Source organism: Ceratotherium simum, chromosome 11 (assembly GCF_057802395.1).
Source record: "Ceratotherium simum simum isolate JZ-2026a chromosome 11, ASM5780239v1, whole genome shotgun sequence".
NCBI classification, from domain to species: domain Eukaryota; kingdom Metazoa; phylum Chordata; class Mammalia; order Perissodactyla; family Rhinocerotidae; genus Ceratotherium; species Ceratotherium simum.
Window position 1 is genome coordinate 21,599,522 of NC_141910.1, and position 21,114 is coordinate 21,620,635.

The 21,114-nt window shown below is 38.5% G+C and overlaps 1 long non-coding RNA gene across 1 annotated transcript; it reads left to right on the top strand.

The window, feature by feature from the left end:
* Nucleotides 1-83: 83 nt before the first annotated feature.
* LOC147915945 (uncharacterized) lies at nt 84-18,636 on the top strand. The gene is made up of 3 exons (XR_015553563.1): nt 84-866; nt 4,267-4,321; nt 17,805-18,636. It is a non-coding gene; the product is annotated as an uncharacterized LOC147915945 (long non-coding RNA).
* Nucleotides 18,637-21,114: the final 2,478 nt, after the last annotated feature.

Sequence of the window (21,114 nt, forward strand, 5' to 3'; positions counted from 1 at the left end):
GCAGAGCCTGGCCAATGAGACGCGCGGAGGTGTCAGGGGGCGGGGTGTCCGCGGCCCGAGGGAGCCCAGTGGAGATGGGCGCGGAGCCCAATCCTGGGATCCCGCGCGTGGGAGCTGTACAGGCGGCGGAGGGGCGAGGGGTGTTTCACCAGTAAAACTCCCGGCCTTCTCCAGATGCTTCAGCGAGGGAGGGAATCTGAAGCACGAGTAGTTATTTTTGCAGTCCGTAAAAATGTTCCCTTGTACCAGAGACTCAAGATAGGTGTCTGGCGGATAGAGCCAGAGCACAGCACAGCAACTACCCCGAGAGAGCCCAGGCCCTTCTCAGTAGACACAAACTCTACTCACCACATCTGTTCTGGGGAGGATGAAGATACATAAAGGAGTAAGGAGTGGGATGTGTGGTGCCCACTAATCGGAGGAGGGAGTTACGGCGTCAAAGAAAGTACCAAGTGAAGGCTCTCCCACCAGAACCACACCACCCGGGTTCCTATTCCTGTAGAGATTTCTGCTGTGATAGGTGTTTACTTTTCTGATCAAAGTGGAAATGGCTTAAGTTACCCCTCAAGAGATGCTCACCTTTTAATAGATTCTTGAAGACCTCAAGGAAAGAGGATGTTAAAAGATAGAATGTTGGCAGTAGCGTGGGGACTGCGAGAGGGCCAGCCCAGCGCCCAGCAAATCACACCTGTCATTGCCAACCGCACCTACCTGTAAGACTCAGTGCGCTTGTCAATGAGTGTGTCTTAAACTTTACACTTCATGACTCAACCAGCAAATGAACTGTCAGCGTTCTCTTAGGCACCTTCAATAAACCAAGTAATTCTAGAAGAGTTTGAGGCTGTGGACAACACTAATCAATCAAGGTAAAGTGAGAATTTTAAATGACTCGTTCTCTAAACAAATTTTAATTTTTTTAGTGCCATATGTTGTATATGTTATTAGAAATGTTATTAGACAAGTAACACAGAAAAGGCCAGTGATTCATTTGTTATGCTAGAGAATGACAACCTTTGGTACTGTATTTCTTATGTGAAATCCCAAAAGATTACACCCAAAAACCTCTCAGGTATAAAACTAATTTCCCCTAAAGAAAACCAAAGAAGTGTCTAAAAATCCAGATGTCTACATTTTAATAACAGCATTTGGAGACTGAAGATCTTAATCAGAATCTCCATATCCTTTATGTGCGATAGAGAAATTGTTCCAGCGCTAAATAAGCAGTATTTATCAAGAAGCGTTAACACCAAAATAAAATACCATCAAAAGATTTGGGCCCCATAGGGTTGCTTAGCCTGCAAAAGATAAAGTTGAAGAGCAATGAAGAGATTTTAATTATACAAGGTTTAGTGTAAGAAGGATGATCAGTTATTTCTACCTTCACAGAAGATTAAGGGAGAGGAAGTGAGTTTTAATTGCAGCAAGAGCATTTGGTAATACCTAACAATGACATCTTGATTTATGAGTGATTAAATATTGAGATATAGTACCAAAGGATGTTGTACATTTACTGTCTCAAGAAATCTCCAAAAAGTAACTACTTGTCTTCAACGTTAAGGCCATAACCACCCAGAGGTTGGCTCTTAGAGAAGTAGCAGTCTAGAAGCTGTATTACCAAATATTGTTTCCAAATAGTGCCCTGTAAAATGGAATTTCTTTATTCAGTGGCTTAAATTTAAATTCTGAACCCCAAACATTTTGTAGAAGACCCTCCCACTCCCTCAGAGCTACTAGAAACAATCTCACTTGGCAGGTCATGTGGGGTTAGAGGAGAAAGATCATGGCCATTGAGCAATCTCAAGTCTGCTTAGAAGGCAGTTGCCTATTTATCTATACATTTATACATTTTAATACCTGAAAATTTGCTTTCTCTGGGTGTGTATGTGTGTTTAATCCTCTGTTTCATAATACACTGCTATGGAATTTCCCTTCAAGGTGCGTGATGCTGATATCTGTATCTTTAGCAGTCTGTAACATGGATAGATAGATTTACAGATTGAAGCTTTGCAGAAACTTGGGAGGGAATCTAAAGGAGGATGAAGATGGGGGATGGGAAGGAGTGTGTGTGCAGGGATGAGCTGGAATGAGATGGATTGTAAACTAAAAAGCCTGGAAGCCAATTTTTCGCTAGTACCGTATGCTACCATCCAAGGATGACATAAATTCTGCCTATTATTTTCTCATTCCTTCTTCCCACTTCTCCCTAGAAACGTGAGAAAATTCAGTTTACTATACCCAGTCCCATGTCCTGGGATGTATAGCAACTTTGCCGTATCTTTTTTTTTTTTCTTTAGATAGGAACATTCTATCAACAACTAGGAAACAATGGCTGCTGCCCTATTTCTAAACATCCTTTTTGGTGCCTTTTTAGATTTAGTGTCTGGTACATAGCAAGCACTCGATAAGTGTATAATGAATGACCAGTTTAGTGCTACTAAATCTTTTAAACTCGTAGTATTGTATCCTGTTCTCTACTCTTTGAGAGCTGTAAATAAAGTAAAAAAATTTAATTTATATTTAGAGGTAAAGAATTTTTAAGTTTCAGTTATTTCCACCTAGAATGTGAACTTGGGCCGAAGTACTGGAATAATAGCAGCAAATGCAATGTCTTGATGACTTTACAGTAATCTTTGCAAACTACTATGAGCATTATCCAGTAAGGGGTGGCTTAGAAATTGCTAAAGTATGAAGTAAGTGTACAGATGAGCAATGTGTGTGGTCTTTTATTTTTTTCTTGTCTATCCTATCCCCATCCCCTACACACAAGAAAATAAAGTGGTGCAGTTTTGGAGAACATCTCAGAGACGTAATAATTTCTATTTCATGCACAAAGTGTTTAGCCAAGAGACCGGGCAACAATTATACACTAGACTGTTGCCCACACTCAATATTGGCTCCCATCTGTACCCATCTAAATCCTAGACCACCCACATAAAAGAGGAAAAAGGGAGCTGCTGTTATTCAGCCAGAGGTTGCCAGTTACTGACTAGATCTAACAATAGGGCATTTCACTTGAGTCAAAAGGTAACCAAACAGGGTTAACTGGAAAAAGATATCAAATAATATCTGTAAGATGGACTACTAATGAATGAGTAGTCTAAGAAAATGAATGGTGTTTCCAAATTCTTGAGGAAGAGAAAGACTTCACTCTTTCCTGTTGCCAACACCCTGTTGTTAATGAATCAGGAAGTTTGCTGAAACAAGTTATGAATTTAAATTATGACATATCCTTCCATTTGTTCATAGTATGATTTTTAAATTACATTTGAAGGTTATATAACTTTTATATCGTAACAGTAGCAATTATTTCAAATAACTAAGATGCTTTAAAAAACAGGATTGTCTCACATAACAGATAATTATCTACAGAGTTGATAAACCAATCTTCCAAGTAGTTTTAAAAGTTATCAGTTTCACAAGAATGCAGTTTAACCACAGCATGCATTATCTTGTTCACCTTTATCAATAAATCCACTCCAGGGTCTCCTTTGAAAGCTGCATAGAAGGCAGGTCCTTACTATGTTGTCTCCTGTTTCTTCTGTTCTGCATATTGCCCAGAGGAGATCATTGGTGAGAAACGGTGATGCCCATGAAATTGTATCCCACTTGTGTGCCACACTGCATCTCCAGACCCCCCTTAATTATAGAAGCAGAGGAGTCATTTCCTTTAATGAGTAGGCCCAGGAATAACCATAAAGAAACACCCTATATTCTTTCAGTTTTTAGTAAACATAGTTCATTATGTAATCATAATTTGGAAATATAAAAAAACACTAAGCAATAACACATCTCTTACTAAACTCATAAGATAGAATAAACATTAGTCTGCTTTTCTATAGTGATGTTTGTATAGATGATGAGGTTACTTATTCTTATTGACTTTGAAATCCTCATAGAGAAGAGCTGTGAAATAGAAAAGCATTCAGTTTAATCCTATTTTTTTCTTCCTCTTTCAACCATATTAAAGATTCCCTGTTGTGCATTCCATCAATCATCTTTTGATGGTTTTCCAAACATCTCTGCCTCTGGTCTAGCCTATTAAATTTCCTGCCAGTGCCACCACTGGGAAGGAAAGGATAAAGAACTTCTGTTCCCTAACTTAGTCTCAGGGAATTTATTTTAAGCATTTCACACCCACCACCCTAACTAAATATTACAGAGAGGATCCTCAGGACTGTTCTTGGCCTAAATAAATGGGTAATTATGTGTCATTAAATGGGTAATATGATTAGGAAATAAAAAGTAACAATGTTTTTCCTTCTCTAGAGTGAGAAGAAGGAGGAATGTCATATTTAGAGAGAAGACCACAGGAAAAAATGTGGTATGTTAATGTTAAGTTCTGGTACCATTTTTAATTGAAATTTTAAAAAAATTTTCAATAAGAATGCACATCTTTTAAAAAAAGAAATATAACTAGTACCCAAATGCCCATAATGAGTAGCAGTACTCTCCTGCCCTACTTATCTTTACTCCAACCCTGCACCCTAGAGGCAACTATTTTTCTTCTGACAATTACCTCAGTTATATATACCTGATAGTTATTTCTAAATGCTTATATTTCTATTTCTTTGGTTTCTGGATTTTAGGCATTATATATTTTGACTTCCTATTAGAAAATAGATATGGACTTTGCTCACTTACACTCCCAGCCTTCTTTTCTACATTTGTATTAGTTTCCTAAACTTTGTAGAGCTATATATTCCAACTTTTCCTCATCATGGCGCAGAGAGAAAATGGCAATATTTGTATGGCATCCTGGGATAATCTAGAGGGAATTTGTGGACATCTATATTGGAGTTGGTGAAAAACGAATTGCTTTTTAAGTATATATAAAATTATAAAAATAAATGCAAAGTAATAGGAGAAATATTAAATATTGAATTTGTATAAAACTCTGAGATAAAAATCTTTTCAAATGAGAAATTTGAACTTGCCTGCATGAAGATAACCTTTTTTGAATCAGGTTTTGTGCTTTAAGTAGCTACACATAGTTTCTAATCAAGACTTTCAAATGATAATCTCTTCAAATTCTCGATAGTCACTGTGGTAGCTGAATAACGGGCCCTAAAGATATCCAGTTCTTAATCCCTGGGATCTGTGAATGTTACCCTGTGTAGTAACAGGGACTTCAAAAATGTGACTAAATTAAGGCTTTTTAGATGGAGGGATTAGCCTAGATTATTTGGGTGGGCCCTAAATGTAATCACAAGTGTCCTTATAAAATGTAGGCAGAGGGAGATTTGAAGACAGAGAAGAAAAAAGCGATGTGATGATGGAAGCAGTGAGGGGGAGCGGTGTAGAAAAGGCGATGCGATTCAGGGCTATGAACTAAGGAATGAAGACAGCCTCCAGAAGCTGGAAAAGCCAAGGAAATGATTTTCTCCTAGAGCCTCCCGAGGTAGTATGGCCTGGCTGACACCTTGATTTTGGCCCAGAGAAACCCATTTCGGACTTCAGTCTTCCAGAACTATAAGAGAATAAATATATGTTGTTATAAACCACCCAGTTTGTGGTAATTTGTTTCAGCAACCATAGGAAACTAATATAGTCACCATTCATGAGAAACATTGCATGAATGGGTGAAAACCATTTCTTTTGCAACCATTCAAAAATGTATAATGGTTGAAATTATATTCAAAGAATCTAACAGCTCTTTTTATTGACAAACTCAGTGATGACATTTGATGTGATACGGCAAATGGATTTTGAATGCAACTGAACTTTTTCCTAGCAAGTATTTTAAAATAATGATAAAGCTTTAATTTGAAAAATACACATTCGTTGTTGGAACAGTTAGACCAAAACTACTTTGGATACCAGTAAAAGGGCACATCAGCTGCAAGCAATGAGAAGTATCTAATGTCTGTGAAGTCAGAGTTTCAGAGCCACCAGAGTTGCACCATCCAGGAGTCCATGCTGGCTGCGATGTACTGAGCACAGCCAAGGAGGTATTCTACCATCTGGACATCTACTTCAGCAGCCACCTGCTAAGCACACTGCTATTGACCTTGCATAAGAGGCCTGTGGAACTACTGGATTTTTTCATCATCCGCTCCACCTTTAGAGACTCTGTTCCTCTTGGGCTGCCCTCTGATAAAGGCTGCTAGCAGCTGGAGGCAACCAGCCCAGGGGGATCCCAACTGCCTGATTCAGGCCTGAAAGGCTCAGTATCATGCTTCACAACTGTAAGGCATTCAAAGCATGGAATTAGAAAATTCTGGTCTTTATTACCCCTCCCACCAATGCTGGGCAGCACACCAAGAAAATGAGAATTTGGAGCAGAGGGCATTGCTGGGAGAAAGAGAAAGGCCATTTTCAATACAGTGACTTTCAACGAGAATTTTACAGAGAAAACGTTAGAGGTCAGCAAACCTACTAAAGTTCTGGCTTTGCATGGATCTGTACAGTAACAAATTAAAAACTGAGATTATTCAAATAAATTTATTGAAGACTACTGTCTGGATTGGGAGCATCACAGACAGATCCAGAGACTTTAAGCTGTTTGATATATAAGCCTTTCTGACACAGACCAGTATGGATGGAGACCAGATAAAGCCACAAATGGAGTAAAAGGATAATGAAAGGGAAAAAAGATCCAGATACACCAAAACTTTCCTTAAGCCATGTTAGCTTGAGGGTTTTACCAGTTTCCTAGTGAGAAGGAGTAAAACAATACTAAAGTCACACTGATAATTATTTGAAATTTTTGTGTGCATATATATACATATATACATATGTAGGTTGGTATACATTCCATATATTTATTTATAATTTACATCCTTTCTTACTCCAAAAAGAATTTGAGGCCAAGATATGTATATTCCTGATTAAGTTCATTGCTTATTAAACTGGATATAGTACTTCTATAGTAGTAATTTAGTTTAGTCATTCTCATCTAATCCTTTTTGTTGTCTTTAGATAGTCATGTTAAAGAACCCCTTCAGGTGTTATTTTTTAAATGGCTTTTTCTGAACCTAGTGAACCCAAATGATAACAGTCTAAATTCTAGGGTCCGGAGAGATTTAGGAAGTAAGCAGAATTCCTTGTTGCATAGGTAGGTATACTAGATTAGGTATGGTAACATTACATGATGAATCTGTAAAGCTGTAAGTCCCTTCAGAAGAATCTCTACAAAATATGTACCATCATCTAAGAGTTCTTATGTGTGTTTGTTTTAATTTATTGGTGTTTTTTTTCCGTTTCAAGTACTCAAAACAATATTGGTTTCTAGGGAGGCAAAAGAATATATTGGAAAAAGCAGACTTTGGAAAATAGCCTATTTTTTTATTTTGAATTCTGTCTCTTAGAACCTGAAAACCTTGGATGAATTAATTGGTTAACTCTATGAGCTTTAGTTTCCTCACCTAAAGATGAGAATAACAACTAATAACCTGATAGCAAGAGCCTCTTACACAGTTGCCATAAATATCATCTCGCTCAGTGTTGGCACAGAGTATGAGTGATGATGATTTCAACTAATGATGATTTCCTGTATTGCCTTGCCATAACATTAATCTCAAGCTATTATTACTTGATTGTTATTACTTATTAAATATCTATTTTCCCTCCATAGACTGTAAGCTCTTTGAGAGCAAGGACCATATCTGTCTTGTATCCTCGGAACATATCACAGTGCTTGGCACATAATAGGCTCTCAGAAGAAATTTGTTGAATGGATTATCAAATGAGATATTTGTGAATGAACTTTAAAAGCTGTAGAGTGCTATGTAGGTGAATATTAGAGTCTTCCCTTTATTTCTTTAGGAAACTTGTTTTGGATGACAGTTAACTTATAAATTTACTTTTAGAACACTAAAGGAAGCACTTCAAAACAGGTTCTCTTAGGCACAATTAAGTAAAATTAGAAACGAAAGAGGAGAGGTTACAATAGACACCTCAGAAATACAAAAGATTATAAGAGAATACTGTGAAAAGCTATATGCCAACCAATTCAACAATCTGGAAGAAATGGATAAATTCTTAGAATCATACAACCTTCCAAAACTGGATCAAGAAGAAGTAGAGAATTTGAATAGACCAATCACCAGTAAGGAGATCGAAACAGTAATCACAAACCTCCCCCAAAATAAAAGTCCGGGACCAGACGGCTTCCCTGGTGAATTCTACCAAACATTCAAAGAAGACTTAATACCTATCCTTCTCAAACTCTTCCAAAAAATTGAGGGGGGGGGGGAAGCTCCCTAACTCATTCTACGAAGCTGACATTACCCTGATACCAAAACCAGACAAGGACAACACAAAAAAAGAAAACTACAGGCCAATATCACTGATGAACATCGATGCAAAAATCCTCAACAAAATACTAGCAAATCTCATACAGCAATACGTTAAAAAGATTATACACCGTGATCAAGTGGGATTTATTCCAGGTATGCAGGGATGGTTTAACATTCGCAAATCAATCAACGTAATACACCACATTAATAAAATGAAGAATAAAAATCACATGATCATCTCAATAGATGCAGAGAAAGCATTTGACAAGATACAGCATCCATTTATGATAAAAACTCTGAATAAAATGGGTATAGAAGGAAAGTACCTCAACATAATAAAGACCATATATGACAAACCCACAGCTAATATCATCCTTAATGGTGAAAAACTGAAAGCTATCCCTTTTTTGCAGGATACAAAATCAACATACAAAAATCAGTTGCATTTCTGTACACTAACAACAAAGTAGCAGAAAGAGAAATTAAGAATACCATCCCATTTACAATTGCAACAAAAGGAATAAAATACCTAGGAATAAACTTAACCAAAGAGGTGAAAGATCTGTACGCCGAAAACTATAAAACATTTCTGAAAGAAATTGAAGAAGACACAAAGAAATGGAAAGATATTCCGTGCTCTTGGATTGGAAGAATTAACATAGTTAAGATGTCCATACTTCCTAAAGCCATCTATATATTCAATGCAATCCCTATCAAAGTTCCAATAACATTTTTCACAGAAATAAAACAAAGAATCCTAAAATTTATATGGAACAACAAAAGACCCCGGATAGCTAAAGGAATCCTGAGAAAAAAGAACAAAGCTGGAGGTATCACACTCCCTGATTTCAAAATATACTACAAAGCTATAGTAACCAAAACAGCATGGTACTGGCACAAAAACAGACACACAGATCAATGGAATAGAATCGAAAGCCCAGAAATAAACCCACACATCTTTGGACAGCTAATCTTCGACAAAGGAGCCAAGAACATACAATGGGGAAAAGAAAGTCTCTTCAACAAATGGTGTTGGGAAAACTGGATAGCCACATGCAAAAAAATGAAAGTAGACCCTTACCTTACACCATACACAAAAATTAGCTCAAAATGGATTAAAGACTTGAATGTAAGACCTGAAACTATGAAACTTCTAGGAGAAAACATAGGCAGTATGCTTTTCGACATCGGTCTTAGCAACATCTTTTCAAACACCATGTCTGACCCGGCAAGAGAAACAATAGAAAAAATAAACAAATGGGACTACATCAAACTAAAAAGCTTCTGCACAGCAAAGGAAACCATCAACAAAACGAAAAGACAACCTAACAATTGGAAGAAGATATTTGCAAACCATACTTCTGATAAGGGCTTAATCTCCAAAATATATAAAGATCTCATGCATCTCAACAACAAAAAAACTACCAACCCAATTAAAAAATGGGCAAAAGACCTGAACAGACATTTCTCCAAAGAAGATATACAGATGGCCAACAGACACATGAAAAGATGTTCAAAATCACTAACTATCAGGCAAATGCAAATCAAAACTACAATGAAATATCACCTCACGCCGGTCAGAATGGCTATAATTAACAAGACAGGAAACAACATGTGTTGGAGAGGATGTGGAGAGAAGGGAACTCTCATACACTGCTGGTGGGAGTGCAAACTGGTGCAGCCACTATGGAAAACAGTATGGAGATACCTCAAAAAATCAAGGATAGAACTACCATATGATCCAGCTATTCCACTGTTGGGTATTTATCCAAAGAACTTGAAAACACCAATTTGTAAAGGTACATGCACCCCTGTGTTCATTGCAGCGTTATTCACAATAGCCAAGACTTGGAAGCAACCTAAGTGCCCATCAAGGGACGAATGGATAAAGAAGATGTGGTATATATACACAATGGAAGACTACTCAGCCATAAGAAACGATGAAATCCAGCCATTTGTGACAACATGGATGGACATTGAGGGTATAATGCAAAGTAAATAAGTCAGAGGGAGAAGGTCAAATACCGTATGATTTCCTTCATTAAGTAGTAGATAATAACAACAATAAACAAACACATAGGGACAGAGATTGGATTGGTGGTTACCAGAGGGGAAGGGGGGAGGGAGGAGGGTGAAAGGGATAATTGGGTACATGTGTGTGGTGATGGGTTGTAATTAGTATTTTGGTGGTGAACATGATGTAATCTATGCAGAAATAGAAGTACAATGATGTACACCTAAAATTTTTACAATGTTATAAACCAATGTTACTGCAATAAACAAAAAATTAAAAGAAAAAAGTATGTAAAAATATAAAAAATAAAATAAAAGTGAATTCCAACCTCAAAAAAAAAAAAAAAAAACAGTTTCTCTTGTGATAGAGTGTTTGCAAAGGTGGCCACAATTCTTCCCATCTCTGTGCCCTACTCTTTTGCAATTTGACTTTGTCACTGCTCCCATTAAAAGGTGAAGTCTTTTCTCCCCACATCTTTGTGGGGGGGGAGTCTGTGTTGGCCTGGTGACTTTCTTTGACCAACAGAATGAGGCAGAAGTGATGACATCCAAGTATTAGCCTGGAGAAGCTTTCCAGCTTTTAGTCTCCCCCATTGGAATGCTGCCCTGAGACCACCATATGAAAAGACCCATTCGAACCTATTAGAAAATAACAGGCTACATAAAGTAGAAATGAGTTTTTCCAGTTGAGGCCTCCTAGACCAACCAGCACTAACTGCCAGACATGCATTGGAGCCCATCTTGATCTCTCTAGCTCTAGTCAGACTGCCTAATGAGTCAAACTGGCCACATGAGTGACTCAGATAAGACCAGTAGAAAAATCACACAGCTGAGCTATATCCAATACTGTGTATTGTTACACAGTACAAGATAGCTGATAGAACCATAAATATATTGTCAAACAAGAATCAAACCATGCTCATGTACTCTTTGTTTAGCCCCAGAACTGCCCTTAATCTTTGCACACGGGGACTGTGTTTTTCATCTCACTCATTTCTCACCTCTAAACTCGGTTCTTCAAACCTTCTGAGGAAGAGATTTCTTTTGATCACTTTCCTTGTTAAATCAATATCCCTAAACTTAGAGATCTGCTTTTCAGCTAGAGCTTTTGAGATTCTGTAAGTGAGAAAAGATAAGTTTTGATTTTAAAATATATTTTTAAACATAATTTAAAATATATTGCTTTGAAGATGCACTCTATATACAAGGATATTTCTTGCAGTGTTTTAGTAGTAAAAACAAAGATACAATTCAAATGCCACTAATAGGAGAGTAGTTAAATTATGATAAATACATTTGGAATCAATATAAAAGGATACTATCAGTCATTAAAAGATGTGGTGGTAGTATAGATATTGAGATGGAAAAATATTCCTTATATCCTAAGTGGGGAAAAAAATCAGGCTAAAAAATAAACATAGTAAGACCCAGTTTTTACAAACTTTTGGGAAAAAAAAATTGCTTGCTTATTCATTATTTAAGACTGGATAAAAATACACCAAAATGTTAATGGTTACCTCTGGTGGTGAGATCATAGGTGAATTTTATTTTCTTCTTTCTAATTATTTTTATGTACTACTACTTCTACTATGAGCAGATATTATTTGTGTAATAAAAATAAAAGTCATGTTTAAGGTATAGACCTATCCAATGAGAAGAAAACTCTCGTTCTAGCACCAGCATTAAGCAACCTAGTCCCTCATTCATGAATATGGAAAATCAAGACTCACCAGATATTTGAGGAAAACCAATTGCACCAAAGAGAGGGACAATGATAAACAAAACAGAAAACTTAAATATGAAGGACATGAAGATTAATTCAGAGAATTAAAGATACTATATACATAAAACAAGAACAAGCTATATAAAAGGGACAATCAGAGTACAAGAAATAGTGCTTGGGAATTAAGAATGTAATTGCCGGGGCTGGCCCGGTGGCATAGTGGTTAAGTTCGTGTGCTCCGCTTCGGTGCTCCAGGGTTCGCAGGTTTGGATCCTGGGCACGGACCTATGCACCGCTTGTCAAGCCATGCTGTGGCAGGCGTCCCACATATAAAGTAGAGGAAGATGGGCACAGATGTTAGCCCAGGGCCAATCTTCCTCAGCAAAAAGAGGAGGATTGGAAACAGAGGTTAGCTCAAGGCTAATCTTCCTCACTAAAAAAATAAAAAGAATGTAATTGCCAAAATTAAACCATTTGATTGAAGGGATGAAAGGTAAAGTCTCAGAAATTCCTGGAACGTACAGCAAAGAGACAAAAAGATTGAAAATATTAGAGAAAAGTTATGATATGTGGTGTATTAATCCAGGAATTTCAGTATCCACCTATCTCCATTTTATTAAACTGTTGGAACTAGTCGTGTCACAAACATAAAACTTTTCTTTTTCTAAATGCTTCTTTCAATTTGACCTGTCAAATTGCCTTTTCCTGACTCTTGGCAACACCTTAGGCAGACTCCGTAGTTTTTTGGTTACTTTCAGCTTTTAAGACTCTAGTAGTTCAATTTAAAATTCCAATTTCATATTCCCATTTAAATTTCATCTCCCAATCCCCTCTCATTTTTGTTCAGGCCTTACCTGCAGCTCCAGGAACCTGCAGCGGTGAAAGAAGCATGGTCCATATTTTCACTCCTCTTCCCTCTCCTTCTGGTTGTAGCTCAAGAGTTGGGAGAGTGGGAGGAAAAATAGGGAAGAGTGATAAATGTCTCTTTAGTTCACTGGGTTTGCGATTACAGTTCTTTGTTGGTTGTTACTGCTTTGCTTCTATGTGGCCAAGATGCAAATACTAGCTTTCTGATGCAGTACTTATAAGATTTGGGGGGGGGACCAGGAGGAGGGTGCTTACAAGGCCTTCTTTACAGTTCCTTGACCTGGGAGATTTAATGCAAACTTGACTTCTTCTATCCTACCTCAGCTCTTACAACTGGCAATACACCTCACAAATCCTTGCTATAAGGATCCCCAAAGACTGCTCTCAGAATGAGCATTAGCAAAATGGCTTAAGCCCTGCTATCTTCCAAAGAGTCCTTTGGCTAATGAGAAATTCCTACTTCCTTGCCAGACCAAATGGTCTGAGTACAAACTTCTCCTCTGCTTCCTGCTTTCCCTCTAGCATCTCTTTCGTTTCTCCTTTCCTCACTTAAAGTAGTACTGGGCAGGTCAACAAGTAGGCTATCTAAAAAATATCCAGCAATTGAGGTTGATGTTGGTCTTCCCTTCTTGTGAGAAGTAATTTTCAGTCTACATACCTCACCTGGTTTGAGAGGTAGGAAACACACTCCCCTGCTCCTCATGGAAAAGGTGCTGCACACTGGCCTACAACAGTGCTGATAATTTCTTTTTTCACTGTCCTTCCTCAGTCTTCTAGTCATAGACACAGGGGATCGAGGAGGAAGGGAAATCGGGATACTGGTTGGAAGTAGCAAAGCTCCAATTGTTGAGGCTTTCTCTTTAAAATGAGAAATACTTAATAGCTCTTTGTACTCAGTTTGACGTATCACCAACTCTGAGGCAATGCGATAAATCCCTTTCAAACCCTATGATGTGTCAAAAAGTGGTTCCAGGAAACAGAGAACAGGAAAAAATGAAGGGGTGGCAATAATTAAATAAACAATAAAAGAAAATGTGAAGAAAAACCAGTTTTCAGATGAAATGTGTTCATGAAAAACTAAACTGGAGGACTTAAATCATTTTCTTTTTCACATTCTTATGAAATTTCAGAGCACAGTTTCATTCATTTATTCATTCAACAAATATTGAACACCTACCGTGAACCAGGCACTGGTAGGCTGTACGTTTATAATAGTGAACTTGACAGAGACGTTCCTGACCTAAGTAGGAGTGACAGACTATAAACAAGTAAATAAAATAATAATTAGTTAAATAATTGCAGATTGAATGAAAAGCTGTTATGAGAGGTTCAGGGATTCGATCGGAGACGTAAAAGAAACTTTCTACTCCAAACAAAGGGACTGAAGGTATATTTTATTATATAGAGGATAGTAAAGGCGATAGTCCGCAAACAGATCCGAATAGGTCAAATAATAAGAGGGAAAAAACACCAGCTCGACTGGAAAGGGAAAACATCCACATCGGCTGAGATAGCAGCAGATCCGAATAGGTCATATAATAAGAGGGAAAAACATCAGATCGATCGGAAAGGGAAACACCAGATCGACTGAAGGGAAATGACACAAATCAACCGGAAAGAGAAACACCATGATGACCGAAAAGAGAACACATCAGATCAATTACTTCACAGTAAATCAATTACTCACAACATCCACGCCCCACTGCCGGGAGAGTCCTGTCAATCGACATGGCTGGGTAAGGATCACACGTCCTGGGCAAGGCGTCCCTTCCACAGGTGGAACTCTCACCAGGTCTCAGTTTCCAGCAGTTTATATAAGCAGTTACAGAGTTTACAGAGCAAGCATCTAGTGTTCCCATGCACAAATGGTTATCAGTGGCGTACGTGCACTGAGCCCCTTGGCTAACGTCCCAGCCCAGTAATTGTGTACGTGCATTGTTCTCTTTGGTTATCGTCTTAGCCCGGCACAGATGGCCAGTCCATCCCGTGCTACGACGCTCCAAGAGCCTTGAAATGTTACAACTTGCAATTCTCTCTGTGGGAGAAGGGCCAGTTCCCACCACGCAGAAAGCAGCTTTTATATTTCTTTTTGTGCTGGTGGCTGTAGGTCAATGGAGCGGCCAAACATGGCTGTACTCATGTCAAGACAAAAGCTATGAAGGAAATAAACAGAGTACTGTGATCCAGAATAACAGGGAGCATTAACATGGTAAGGCAGTCAAGAAGACCTCTCTGAGAGGGGGCATTTAGACTGCTGCCTGTGGGGGCCAAAATCCAACACACACTGTGCTTTCCAGAAGGGTACTTTTTCCTAATTCACGTAGAGTGCATATGTGGGTTAACATGGATGCTCTGAACATTTAAGCTAAAACCTTAAGGATAAAAAGGATTCAGCCATATAAAGACCTGTGGAGAAAGTATGCCAGTTATGTGGAATAGCAAACACAGAGGCTCTGAGACAGAAAGAGCGTTGTATATTCTAGGAGATGACAGGAGGCTGGAGTGAGGAAGTAAATGAGTAGAGAACGGCAAGAGACAAGAAATGAGTTTGGAGAAGTAGGAAGGAATGAGACATTTAGGGCTGGCTGTATAGGTTTTGGATTTTATCCTAAATGCAATGAAAAGCAATCCGATCATTTAAAGCAAGGAACTGATGTGATCTGATTTACATTTTTTAAAAAGTACAAAGATGTATTTTGAAGGTGGAACTAACAGGAATTGGTGATGGATCAGATAAGGATGGAGGGGTCATTGGGGTGAATGAAAGGGAAACGTCAAGGGGCCAGCCCGGTGGCACAAGCGGTTAAGTGTGCGCGCTCCGCTGCGGTGGCCTGGGGTTCGCCGGTTCAGATCCTGGGCATGCACCAACGCACCACTTGTGGAGCCATGCTGTGGCGGCCTCCCATATAAAGTGGAGGAAGGTGGGCATGGATGTTAGCCCAGGGCCAGTCTTCCTCAGCAAAAAAAAGAGGAGGATTAGCAGATGTTAGCTCAGGGCCGATCTTCCTCACAAAAAAAAAAAAAAAGAAAGGGAAGCATCAAGGAGGACAATTAATCATAGAGCGATTTATTGAGATGGTAAAGGCTGAGGGAGATCCAGATTTAGAGAGAGAGAATCATTTGGGTCATGTTCAGTTTGAAATGCCTAGGAGACATACAAGAGAGATGTCAAGTCGATATTTAAAGATGTGAATCTGGAGCTCAGAAAGGAAGTCTAGCCTACTGATATAAATTTAGAAATTGTCAGCAGATAGTTTCGAAAGCATGAGAATGGATAAGATTATATAGGCAGAAGGCATAGAGAATAGAAAAGAGGGTACAGGAACTCCAACAGTTAGAGGTCACATAGAAAAAGGAAAAATATGTGAAGGTGAATAAGCAAGAGTAGCCAATTATTTAAGAAAACCAGAGTAATGTGTGGTATGGAGCCCACAGAGGAGAGTATCAGAAAAGACCAATTATGAGAGTTCAATTAAACTGAGGACAGAAAAGAGAGAGTCAGCCAAATAGAGGTTGTCAGTTACCTTTATAAGAGTGATAGGGAGGGCCGGCCCTGTGGCTTGGTGGTTAAGTGCGCGCGCCGCAATGCTGGTGGCCCAGGTTCGGATCCCGGGTGCGCATCGAGGTACCACTTCTCCGTCCATCCTGAGGCCGAGTCCCACATACAGCAACTAGAAGGATGTTCAGCTATGGCATACAACTATCTACTGGGGCTTTGGGGGGAATAAATAAAATCTTTAAAAAAAAAAAAAAAAAAGAGTGATAGGGAGATTGAAATAGATTGAAGTTTGCTATTTTCTCAGTAACATTGATTATTAGAAGACAGTAGAGCAATACCTTCAAATTCTGAGAGAAAATTATTCTGAACCTAGAATTCTATAGACAGAACATTCAAGGATGAGGACAAATTAGGGACTTTTTCACTTTTTTTGACCTCTTATGCACCTTTTCATAAAAAAAAAGATTGCTTAAGGAAATGTTCTAACAAAATGAAAAGAGAACTCAAGAAAGAAACATGGGAAACCAATAATAGGATTCGATCCAGGAGTGCAGTAAAAAGATATTTCAGCACAAATATTTAGGCTTTCAAGGTAATAAATAGTAATAGAACGGGAAGTTAGAAGGATCTCAGAAGAATGTCTTTAAGAAAAAAGTAGATTCGCTTTACGAAATAGCGTGATTAAAAACCTTAGTGATCTTAATAATAGGGTGACATATACTTCTGCTGTCATCAACGCCAAAGAAAGAGAATTAGAATCTTTAGTAAAGGCAAAAAATTGTGTAAGCCATGGTCCAAAGATGAAACAAACTAAAATGTGATATTATGAGTAATTAATGGACATATAGGAGTCTCTCCTTACCTGCAGGGGATACATTCCATGACCCTCAGTGGATGCCTGAAACTGCAGATAGTACCCAACCCTATATCTATTATGTTTTTTCCTATACTACATACATACCTATGATAAAATTTAATTTATAAGTTAGGCACAGTAAGAGATTAACAACAATAACTAGTAATAAAATAGAACAATTATGACAATACACTGTATTAAAAGTTACTGTAGGTCTTAGCAACCTCAGTATTAGATTTTTTTTCTTTCCTTATTAAGTCAAGAACTTTCACTTTTCACTTAAAGGAAGCACCTTACAGCTTCTCTTTGGCGTATCTGAATTGGTAGCATCACTATTCTTGCTCTTTTGGGCCATTATTAAGTAAAATAAGGGTTACTTGAACACAAGCACTGCCGTACTGTGACAGTCAATCTGGTAATTGAGACAGCTACCAAGTGACTAATGGGCGAGTAGCGTATACAGCGTGGATACACTGCACAAAGGGACGATTCATGTCCAGGGCGGGCCGCAGCCGGAGGGTGAGAGATTTCATCACACTACTCAGAACAGTGTGCAATTTAAAATTTATGAATTGTTTATTTCTGGAATTTTCTATTTAATATTTTCAGATGGTGGCTGACCATGGGTAACTGAAACTGCAGCAAGTGAAACTGCTGATAAACAGAGACTACTGTATAAGAAAAGGGAATCCATTTGACGTTGACACCTAGAACATTCTCCTTCAGTAAATGTAGAGTTAGTAACGGTTTACATTTCCCTTTTTCCAAATCCATTCATACTGCTTGATTCAGCAGTGAATAAGATTTACAAAATTGTAATACTGAAAAAAGATTTTGCTTTTCAAAATAAATTTAAAGACAATGCAGAAGACCTAATTATTCTAACAGAGTAAATATAAATATTGACAGTGTAAAAGTAGTAGTACAGCTAATGGAAGGTGGAAAATGGAGGGAAGTGAAAGGATGCAAATGTATTGATCTTACATAATGGAGGAGTCAAGAGACACTTTCTGAGGTGGGTAGATCAAGAAATAGAGGCCTAAGTATATTCTTTAAAGCAATAAAGTAACTAATAGAACTTAATGTAATATAATAAAAATTGCAAAGAAGCGATTTGGGGAAGAAAATGGAAAGTAATGTAATTGAGCTAAATTCTTATTGTTCATTTTCAAAGAGTGGAGTCAAAAAAGATGTCAGGAGTTGAACAAAAATGTGTCAGTATATGTGTATTATTTTCAATTATGGAGATAACTATCAGAAGTATAAAAACAATTTGATGTAGCTACCTTTAGGGCAGTATTTTTCAAACTGTGGGAGTGGAATCAATTTAGTGGGTTACAACCTACATTAGAAGGAGAAGAAGAACAAAAAAGGAAATATCAAGCTGCATTGCACCAGTAAGGGTAAGTAAAATTGGTGAAATTTTTTTCAGCTTTAGAGGGAGGGGTGTGTGTGTGTGTGTGTGTGTGTGTGTTTAAAATTTCCTGGTCAACAAAGTGCTGTAGAAAGTAGAATTAGGTTGTGGACAATGATTGGGCTGCCTTTTTATCTTTCATTTTTCTACTCAGCTGTTTGAATTTATTTATTTATTTATTTTTGGTAAGGAAGATTAGCTCTGAACTAACATCTGTTGCCAATCCTCCTCTTTTTGCTGAGGAAGGTTGGCCCTGGGCTAAAATCCATGCGCGTCTTCCTCTACTTTATATGGGACGCCACCATAGCATGGCTTGATGAGCAGTGTGTTGGTCCGTGCCTGGGATCCGAACCTGCGAACCCTGGGCCGCTGAAGCAGAATGTGTGAACTTAACCACTATGCCACTGGGCCGGCCCTGAATTTTTTTTAACTCAGGTATGTATTACTTTTATTGTAATCGTTTAAAATATGTATCTCTGGGGGGTTTTTTTGGTGAGGAAGATTAGCCCTGAGCTAACATCTGTTGCCAATCCTCCTCTTTTTGTTGAAGAAGATTGGCCCTGGGCTAACATCCGTGCCCATATTCCTCTACTTAATATGTGGGACACCTGCCACAGCATGGCTTGATAAGTGGTACGTAGGTCCGTGCCTAGGATCCAAACCTGCGAACCCCGGGCAGCCAAAGCAGAGTGCGTGAACTTAACCACTATGCCACTTCGCCAGCCCCTGTATCTCTGATTTTTAATGCACAAAAAATACAAATTCATAAGCTTCCATAACATAAAATGGTATATTCCCTAACAAAAGCAAATAGGCAATTTTCTTGAGAAACAAAATGACAGGCAATCTTACCATCACTTAGCAAGAAAGGAAAAGTGAACAATAAGTTTTAAAGATTTCTTAAGGCTCAAGGAAGGGAAGGCTGGGGCGGGGGCAAGAATTTAAGATGTTAGGAGTCCAGGCAATGGATTAAGTGGGATGAAGATAAAGCAAGAGAAATAAAAAATTTTAAATATCATTGTCACAATGTAAACTAATGCTAAGGATGATCTTGAATCAACAAATAATTTTACCTTATTGATTCTATGTACTACTGTTTCTTCTACAGTGGATATTATAATTGCTTGCATTTCTATGGTGGCTTTCAATTTTCCTCAATTTGCCCTTACAGCAAATATGAGACAAGTTTTGAGTACCTGCTTGCCCAGGCCCTCCCTTTTCTAAAAGTTTCTACTCCACTGGGGAGAGACCTCTGTGATCATGTGCACTTTGTGACCAGTCACCTAGCCATACCTAATTGGACCAAGGAGAGACCACTGACCCAACCTGTACCAGTCAGATTTTCTCTCCTAGGAATTTGGAATTGGAACTCAGAAATGCTGATCATTTTGTGTTGGTCACTTGGGGAATAAGAGTATCATTCTGGGGCAGCCGTATTTGGCCGATCTGCATAGATACACAGAAAAGAATTCATCTGCCTAAAAAGGAAAGAGTAAAGCATAGAGGAGAGGCCATTAATTCATTAAGTCGACAAATACTTATTAACTACCTACTGTTCCAGGTATGGTTCTATGTAGTAGGGATACAGCAGTGAATAAAACCGAGCCTATGCCCTGTGTGTATATATTCTTGGAGGAGGGAAGAAGATAATGAACAAATAAATATTTAATAAAATTTCAAGTAGTAGTAAGGTCTGTGAAGAAAGATCAAGGAGGGTAAGAGAAAGTTTGAAGGTGAAAGAAATAATATTAGAATGGATAGCTGAGATACAAATATTAAAGTATAGGAATGTGTCAAAAAGAAACTCTTGCCTGAAAAGAACATGTTTTTCTAGAAAGCATAACCCTGACGTATTTAATGAGGCATTGCAAAATCTGCTCCCCTCACCACCATGGGAGGCAAAGTCAAGGTTCAGACTGAACTTTGTTTAGAAACTTTGGAACCGTGTGTCTCAAGTATGAGAGAGATTTGTCAAGACATTCTGCCAAAGCACATCACAAGCTTAACATGTGCTTACTGCCTGCTCTCAAAAACTAGTCTCCATGAGCCAGCTAGCTGCTGGAATTTGGGATACACTCTAGCTAGTTACGTCTCAAACGGGGTCACATCTCCATTTCCCAAAAGATGCTCTGGAAACCTTCTGCTGTCTGGCATACAACTTGTTATAGCTCTGTTTTATAAAATTCCTCAATTTTAACCTTAGAGCCATGATATTAAAATTTATGAATATGAAAATACAGATATTGGGCCGGCCCCATGGCTTAGCAGTTAAGTGCGCGCGCTCCGCTGCTGGCAGCCTGGTTCGGATCCCGGGCGCGCACCCACGCACCGCTTCTCCAGCCATGCTGAGGCTACGTCCCACATACAGCAACTAGAAGGATGTGCAACTACGACATACAACTATCTACTGGGGCTTTGGGGAAAAGAAGGAGGAGGATTGGCAATAGATGTTAGCTCAGAGCCGGTCTTCCTCAGCAAAAAGAGGAGGATTAGCACGGATGTTGG